The sequence below is a fragment of the Bubalus kerabau genome, chromosome 2 (assembly GCF_029407905.1).
Source record: "Bubalus kerabau isolate K-KA32 ecotype Philippines breed swamp buffalo chromosome 2, PCC_UOA_SB_1v2, whole genome shotgun sequence".
NCBI lineage: Eukaryota > Metazoa > Chordata > Mammalia > Artiodactyla > Bovidae > Bubalus > Bubalus kerabau.
The window spans coordinates 24,429,047-24,437,186 of NC_073625.1; the positions used below are offsets into that span (position 1 = coordinate 24,429,047).

The 8,140-nt window shown below is 40.7% G+C and overlaps 1 long non-coding RNA gene across 2 annotated transcripts; it reads left to right on the forward strand.

Moving 5' to 3' along the window:
- Positions 1 to 290: 290 nt before the first annotated feature.
- LOC129643115 (uncharacterized) lies at positions 291 to 7,877 on the forward strand. Of its 2 annotated transcripts, none has more exons than XR_008710095.1 (3): positions 291 to 2,169; positions 7,031 to 7,079; positions 7,457 to 7,877. It is a non-coding gene; the product is annotated as an uncharacterized LOC129643115 (long non-coding RNA). The 2 variants fall into 2 exon arrangements; XR_008710094.1 differs by lacking the exon at positions 291 to 2,169 and adding an exon at positions 3,040 to 3,518.
- Positions 7,878 to 8,140: the final 263 nt, after the last annotated feature.

Below are 8,140 nucleotides of genomic sequence, written 5' to 3' on the forward strand. Positions count from 1 at the left end.
GGGACTCTCAAGAGTCTCCTCCAGCACCACAGTTCAAAAGCATCAATTCTTTGGCGCTCAGCTTTCTTTACTGGAAAAAACATAGCTTTGACTAGATGGATTTCTGTTGGCCAAAAAAATGTCTTTGCTTTTTAACATGCTGTCTAGGTTGGTCTTAACTTTTCTTCCAAGGAGTAAGCGTCTTTTAATTTCATGACTGTAGACACCATCTGCCGTGATTCTGGAGCCCCAAAAACAAAGTCTGTCACTGTTTCCACTGTTTCCCTATCTATTTGCCATGAAGTGATGGGACCGGATGCCATGATCTTAGTTTTCTGAATATTGAGCTTTAAGCCAACTTTTTCACTCTTCTCTTTCACTTTCATTAAGAGGCTCTTTAGTTCTTCTTCGCTTTCTGCCATAAGGGTGGTGTCATCTGCATATCTGAGGTTACTGATATTTCATCCAGCAATCTTGATTCCAGCTTGTGCTTTATGCAGTTGAGCATTTCTCATGATATACTCTGCATATAAGTTAAATAAGCAGGGTGATAATATACAGCCTTGACATAGACCTTTCCCAATTTGGAACCAGTCTGTTGTTCCATGTCCAGTTCTAACTGTTGCTTCCTGACCTGCATACAGATTTCTTGAGAGGCAGGTCAAGTGGTCTGGGATTCCCATCTCTTGGAAGAATTTTCCACAGTTTATTGTGATCCACACAGTCAAAGGCTTTGGCATAGTCAATAAAACAGAAGTAGATATTTTTTCTGGAACTCTCTTGCTTTTTCAATGATCCAATGGATGTTGGCCATTTGATCTCTGGTTAACATTTAGCCTTTTTAAAATCCAGCTTGAACATCTGGGAGTTCACAGTTCACATATTGTAGAAGCCTGGCTTGGAGAATTTTGAGCATTAGTTTGCTAGCATGTGAGATGAGTGCAATTGTGTGGTCATTTGAACATTCTTTGGCATTGCTTTTCTTTGGGATTGGATTGAAAACTGAACTTTTCCAGTCCTGTGGGCACTGCTGAGTTTTCCAAATTTGCTGGCGTACTGAATGCAGCACTTCCACAGGCTCATCTTTTAGGATTTGAAATAGCTGAACTGGAATTCCATCACCTCCTCTAGCTTTGTTCATAGTGATGCTTCCTAAGGCCCACTTGACTTCTCATTCCAGGATGTCTGGCTCTAGGTGAGTGACTAAACCATCATGATTATCTGGGTCATAAAGATATTTTTTGTATAGTTCTTCTGTGTTCTTGCCACCTCTTCTTAATCTCTTCTGCTTCTGTTAGGTCCATACAATTTCTGTCCTTTATTGTGCTCATCTTTGCATGAAAAGTTCCCTCAGTATCTCTAATTTTCTTGAAGAGATCTCTAGTCTTCCCATTCTGTTGTTTTCCTCTATTTCTTTGCATTGATCACTGAGGAAGGCTTTCTTATCTCTCCCTGCTATTCTTTGAAACTCTGCATTCAAATGGGTATATCTTTTTTCTCCTTTGCCTGTTGCTTCTCTTCTTGTCACAGCTGTTTGTAAGGTCTCCTCAGTTCAGTTCAGTTCAGTTCTCGCTCAGTCATGTCATACTCTTTGCAACCCCATGGACTTCAGCACGCCAGGCCTCCCTGTCCATTACCAACACCCAGAGTTTACTCAAATTCATGTCCACATGCCAATGCAGGAGACGTTCATTCAATCCCTGGGCTGGGAAGATCCCCTGGAGCAGGGCATGGCTACCCACTCCAGTATTCTTGCCTGGAGGATCCCCATGGACAGAGGAGACTGGAGGGCTACAGGCCATGGGGTCGCAAAGAGTTGGACGTGACTGAATCGACTTAGCACAGCGCAGGGTATACCTGTAAAACACTTTCTTTAGCTTCAGAGTGATTCAAATGGTAAAGAGTCTGCCTGCAATGCGGGAGACCCAAGTTCGATCCCTGGGTCAGGAAGATCCCCTGGAGAAGGAAATGGCAACCCATTCCAGTATTCTTGCCTGGAAAAATCCCATGGATGGAGGAGCCTGTGGGGCTACAGTCTGTGGGGTAGCAAAGAGTCGGACACAACTGACTTCACTTTTCAGCCTCAGATGAAAGAACCAGTAAAGCGATTTCAGCTGTGAAAATTTTTAACTTGTTCATTAGGATACCCAAGGCTTTGAGTAGAAAAACACGAAACAAAACAACATTCAGGTAAATCTGTGATTCTAAATGTTAGCACATAAGGCTGCTTTATTTAACTTGTTTGTGCCTTTGAGCTTAGAGACTATATATATGGTAGTATCTGGTATAGATGGGCAACCCTTTTCTAGCTGGCTGGCATTTAGATGAGGCCACAACCTCTAGCCTGGTAAGATTAGCAGAGGAGAAAGGAAGAGGATTAAATAGCTATCTATTTACAGTGATTTCTGTTATTGATAAAGCCTCAGAATAATTTATTTGACCCCGTGGTCTTAAATCTTGAATAAGTTTATATTCGTCAGCCATCCAGCTCATCCAGGCTCTGCAGCGCCTTCAGATCAGCAGCACTGATAGTGCTTATGTGAAATCCTCCAATTCTGTGGGCCAATAACCTTTCAAAATCGCTTGTGAAGCCTCCTATCCTCCAGGGCCTTTTGGTTTTCATTTCTGCTTACTTAGAATAAAAATGTCACAGAGCAGGAGAATAAGAATTAAAGGGATGCACACCTATCTAGAGGCTGGGAGGTGACATAAACATGAAGAAAAAAAAAAAACAACACGTTTTTTTTTGGACTCTAAAGTCCAAAAAAACTGTTTAATGTGCTGAAAGTAGCATTTTTAAAAATAACAGTTATATTATTGGCTTAATCACTCAAATCTTATATACATGTATGTATGTAATATATATAGGTGACATATATAAAATGTGTGAATTTTATGTGTGAAATAAAATAGTGAATTGCATTTAATCATCTCTTCAGAGATGCTTTTTAAAAAGCTGCTCTGGTTCAGTTTGCTTCATTTATATCACCTGTGCAGACGTTCCCATTAAGGAAGCAGCACATGAAAGTGGCTCCTAAGACATGTTCTCAAATCAGATTTTCAAAGTTAGAGTCTCCTGTCACATCTTTGGGCTTCCCTGGTGGTTCAGCTGGTAAAGACTCTGCCTGCAATGCGGGAGACCTGGGTTTGATCCCTGGCTTGGGAAGATACCCTGGAGAAGGGAAAGGCTACCCACTCCAGTATTCTAGTATTCTGGCCTGGAGAAATCCATGGACTGTGTAGTTCATGGGGTCACAAAAAGTCGGACATGTTAACCATGTGATCTTGGGCCCGTGTTACCTCTTTCATATAGGAGTTTCCATATCCTAAAATAAGAATGATAATAAGTATACACACTTGGTTTTAACCACAGACTTCATTGGCAGCCAACTGATTTGATTGCCTTGGGGTAAAACGTGACTGGGAAGAGACCTTAGAAAGATCTGCTGCTTGTCAAACTGGGATGATCTTTTGAGTCAGCTAGAATGCTTTTTGAAAAAATACAAGCTTCTCCACCCCTGGAAACTCTGATACTGTAGGTAAGGGTAGAAATCAAGAATCCATTATTTAAAATATATCCCATAACAATTCCATAAATGAGCCAGATTTGACAATTATCCATTGAAGAATTAAATCCTCTCTGTAACATCTTTGCCAAATTATTTTCTGTGCTTGAAAAGAACTTTCTCTCTCTAAGCAATACTCTGTTTTTGACCTCTCTGTTGCAATAATTTTCCTTATATTGGATGAAATTTACTACTACATTGTTTCTACCTACAGATCTCGGATATCATTTATGGCCAAAAAAAAAAAGAAGTCTAATTCTTGCTCTGTATGATCATTCTTTGAACATCTGGAGAGGATTTGGATGTCTTCCTTCAGTCAGTTCAGTTACTCAGTTGTGTCCAACTCTTTGCAACCCCATGGACTGCTGCATGCCAGGCTTCCCTGTCCGTCACCAACTCCTGGAGTTTACTCAAACTCAAGTCCATCAAGTCGGTGATGCCATCCAACCATCTCATCCTCTGTCATCATCTTCTCCTCCTGCCTTCAATCTTTCCCAGCATCAGGGTCTTTTCAAATGAGTCAGTTTTTCACATCAGGTGGCCAAAGTGTTGGAGTTTCAGCTTCAAGCAACAGTCCTTCCAATGAATATTCAGGACTGATTTTTTTTTTTTTTTTTTTTTTTTTTAGGATTGGCAGATTGGATCTCCTTGCAGTCCAAGGGACTCTCAAGAGTCTTCTCCAACACCACAGTTCAAAAGCATCAATTCTTCTGTGCTCAGCTTTCTCTATAGTCCAACTCTCATATCCATACATGACTAGGTTTGACTAGACGGACTTCTACTGGAAAAGGGAATGGCAAACCACTTCAGTATTCTTGCCTTGAGAACCCCATGAACAGTATGTCTTCCTTAGTCTCTTCCAAAACAGACAATCTAAATTCAAGCACCTTTTTGTTTCTCGTGGTTCTTTAACCTTTTTCCACTTGGTGGTTTTCCTCTGGACACATTCCATCTATCTGCCTGTTTTCAGGAATGTTTCTCTAAACCAACTAGTGGTTATCAGTGGAGAGAGGGGAGGGTGGAGGGTTACTAAGAGGTAGAAACTATTAGGTATAAAATAAGCTAAAACGGAGTATAACCTTTAAAAATTGTGAGTAACTATATTGTGTATATACTCATAATTTATGTAATATTGTACAGCAACTATATTTCAATATTAAAATTAAAAGAATATTTCTCTAGGTAAATGAAGAGAGTTGTACCTTAAACATTCTCTTAAGTTTCTAAAGTTATATCTCATTAAAAATAGCCCATTAATGCATATAATTCTTACTCTTAACTAAAATTATTCTGTTATTCCTCACTTGTGCTAATGCTAAATAGTGTCTTCTTCATCTATTTAATTGATATTGTTTTTTTATTTGATTTGAGTGCTTTTTGTTCTCTTGTGTAAAATTCATCTGATTGGATTTAACCTAAAGTGCAAATCTTAATGGTATTTTCAGATCTTGATCTTCTAATGTATCTACTGTCCTTCCTAACTTTATGCCATCCTTGAACTGATGAGCTTACTGTATGGTGGTGGTAGTTTAGTTGCTAAGTTGTATCCAACTCTTGTGACCCTATAGACTATAGCCCGCCAGGCTCCCCTGTCCATGGGATTCTCCAGGCAAGAATACGGGAGTGGGTTGCCATTTTGTTCTCCAGGGGATCTATCTTCCCTGATAAGGGATTGAACCTGTGTCTTCTGCACTGCAAATGGCTTCTTTACCACTGAGCCACCAGGGAAGTCTCAAACCTACTCTATACATTTATCCAAATGTAAGGATATAAGGCTGAGAACAGCAAGCTGGAATTCTCATCTAGAAATCTCTATTCTGTTTGACATCACTCCAAAGTTCAAAACTTGAAGAATACAGTTATCTAATGTTTCAAGCTGGTTTTAGAAAAGGCAGAGGAACCAGAGATCAAATTGCCAACATCCACTGGATCATTAGAAAAGCAAGAGAGTTCCAGGAAAACATCTATTTCTGCTTTATTGACTATGCCAAAGCCTTTGACTGTGTGGATCACAATAAACTGTGGAAAATTCTGAAAGAGATGGGAATACCAGACCACCTGACCTGCTCTTGAGAAACCTATATGCAGGTCAGGAAGCTACAGTTAGAACTGGACATAGAACAACAGACTGGTTCCAAATAGGAAAAGGAGTACGTCAAGGCTGTATATTATCACCCTGCTTATTTAACTTCTATGCAGAGTACATCATGAGAAATGCTGGGCTGGAGGAAGCACAAGCTGGAATCAAGATTGCCGGGAGAAATATCAATAACCTCAGATATTCACATGACACCACCCTTATGGCAGAAAGTGAAGAGGAACTAAAAAGCCTCTTGATGAAAGTGAAAGAGGACAGTGAAAAAGTTGGCTTGAAACTCAACAATCAGAAAACGAAGATCATGGCATCTGGTCCCATCACTTCATGGGAAATAGATGGGGAAACAGTGGAAACAGTGTCAGACTTTATTTTGGGGGCTCCAAAATCACTGCAGATGGTGACTGCAGCCATGAAGTTAAAAGATGCTTACTCCTTGGAAGGAAAGTTATGACCAACCTAGATAGCATATTCAAAAGCAGAGACATTACTTTGCCAATAAAGGTCCGTCTAGTCAAGGCTATGGTTTTTCCAGTGGTCATGTATGGATGCGAGAGTTTAACTGTGAAGAAGGCGGAGCACCGAAGAATTGATGCTTTTGAACTGTGGTGTTGGAGAAGACTCTTGAGAGTCCCTGGGACTGCAAGGAGCACCAACAAGTCCATTCTAGAGGAGATCAGCTGTGGGTGTTCTTTGGAGGGAATGATGCTGAAGCTGAAACTCCAGAACTTTGGCCACGTTATACAAAGAGTTGACTCATTGGAAAAGACTCTGATGCTGGGAGGGATTGGGGGGCAGGAGGAGAAGGGGACGACAGAGGATGAGATGGCTGGATGGCATCACCAACTCGATGGATGTGAGTTTGAGTGAACTCTGGGAGTTGGTGATGGACCGGGAGGCCTGGCGTGCTGCGATTCATGGGGTTGCAAAGAGTTGGACACGACTGAGCGACTGAACTGAACTGAATGTTTCTAAATGGTCCCTGACACAGCTATATTAATCTAGCTTGTATACAGGAAAATAATGAGACAACTTATCAAAACTATGCTAAAGTACAGATACCCATTTACCATACTTTATCTTCTGGATTGTAAAAAGAAAGGAGTTATGACGCAAACTGTTCTTTTCATCACTATACTTTCTTTTCCACATTATTCCAACCCACCTTTGTTTTTATATTCCATTCCAGATTTTTAACAGCTGTCATTGTCAAGCCTCAGGTTGTCTAATCCTTTTCTTTCCCCCAGTGTGTAAAATTGGGCTGAAATGTGCTCACGTGCAGCCACCAAGTGCTTCTCTTATTTGCCAAGATTTTTCAAAAATCACTGACAGTGTTGCCATGATCTCACTTTTAAGCACTCCATGACAACTCCTTTCCAAATCTTTCTAGGTGGTTCTGAATTTCCTTTGTGGCAGTGAACACAGGAAAAGAAATGAAGGTAACAAGTTGCCCCACTGGCCAGTATCTCAAGTTTGTTTTCCAAAGCTGTCAGTAAAATGAACTCTACCCTTTTTTTTTTTTTAATCTAAAAAAAAAATGATACAAATGGCAAATGGACCTACTTACAAAACAGAAATAGAATCACAGGTACAAAAAACAAACTTAAGGTTACCAAGAGGGAAAGACGGGAAGAGGGATAAATTGGGAGACTGAGATTGACATGTATACACTACTATATATAAAATAGATAACTAAAAAGGACCCACTGTGTAGCACAGTAGGTCAGTACTGTACTCTGTGATGACCTATGTGGGAGAAGAATCTTAAAAAGAGTGGATATATGTATACGTATAACTGAATCACTTTGCCTTACAGCAGAAACCAACACAACATTGTAAATCAACTGTACTCCATTAAAAATTAGTAAAAAAGAAAAAAAAAGATCTTGGACCTTCCTGGTGGCACAAGGGATAAAGAATCCGCCTGCCAATTCAGGGGACACAGGTTTGAACCCTGGTGTGGGAAGATTCCACATGTCATGGAGCAATTAAGCCCATGTGCCATTAACTACTTAAGCCTGCATGGCCTAGGGCTGGAAAGCCACAACTGAGGAGCCCTGGTGCTGCAACCACTGAAGCCTGCTTGCCTAGAGCCCGTGCTCCACAACAAGAGCAGCCACCGCAACGAGAAGCCTGTGCACCGCAACTCAAGAGTAGCCCCCCTCTCTGCAACTGGAGAAAGCCGCGCAGCAATGAAGACCCATTGCAACCTGAAATAAATGAATAAATAAAAAGAAAAGGACCTATCTTTAAAAAAAAAAAAAAGATCTTTACTGCTCCCCAAACTTGATATTTCCCATACAACATGGCACTCCAAGGAGGACCAGCAGAAACAAGAGAGGTGCCTAAAGACCTGGTTCACTAGTGCCATGGCCATGCCCTGCCATAGACAGGCCTGATTGAGGGCTCTTGCAATGTTTCAGAAAGTGTAGCTCACTAAAATCTCCTTTATTTAGAATCCATTGTAATTTATTCCTGAACTCATCATTTGTCCACAACA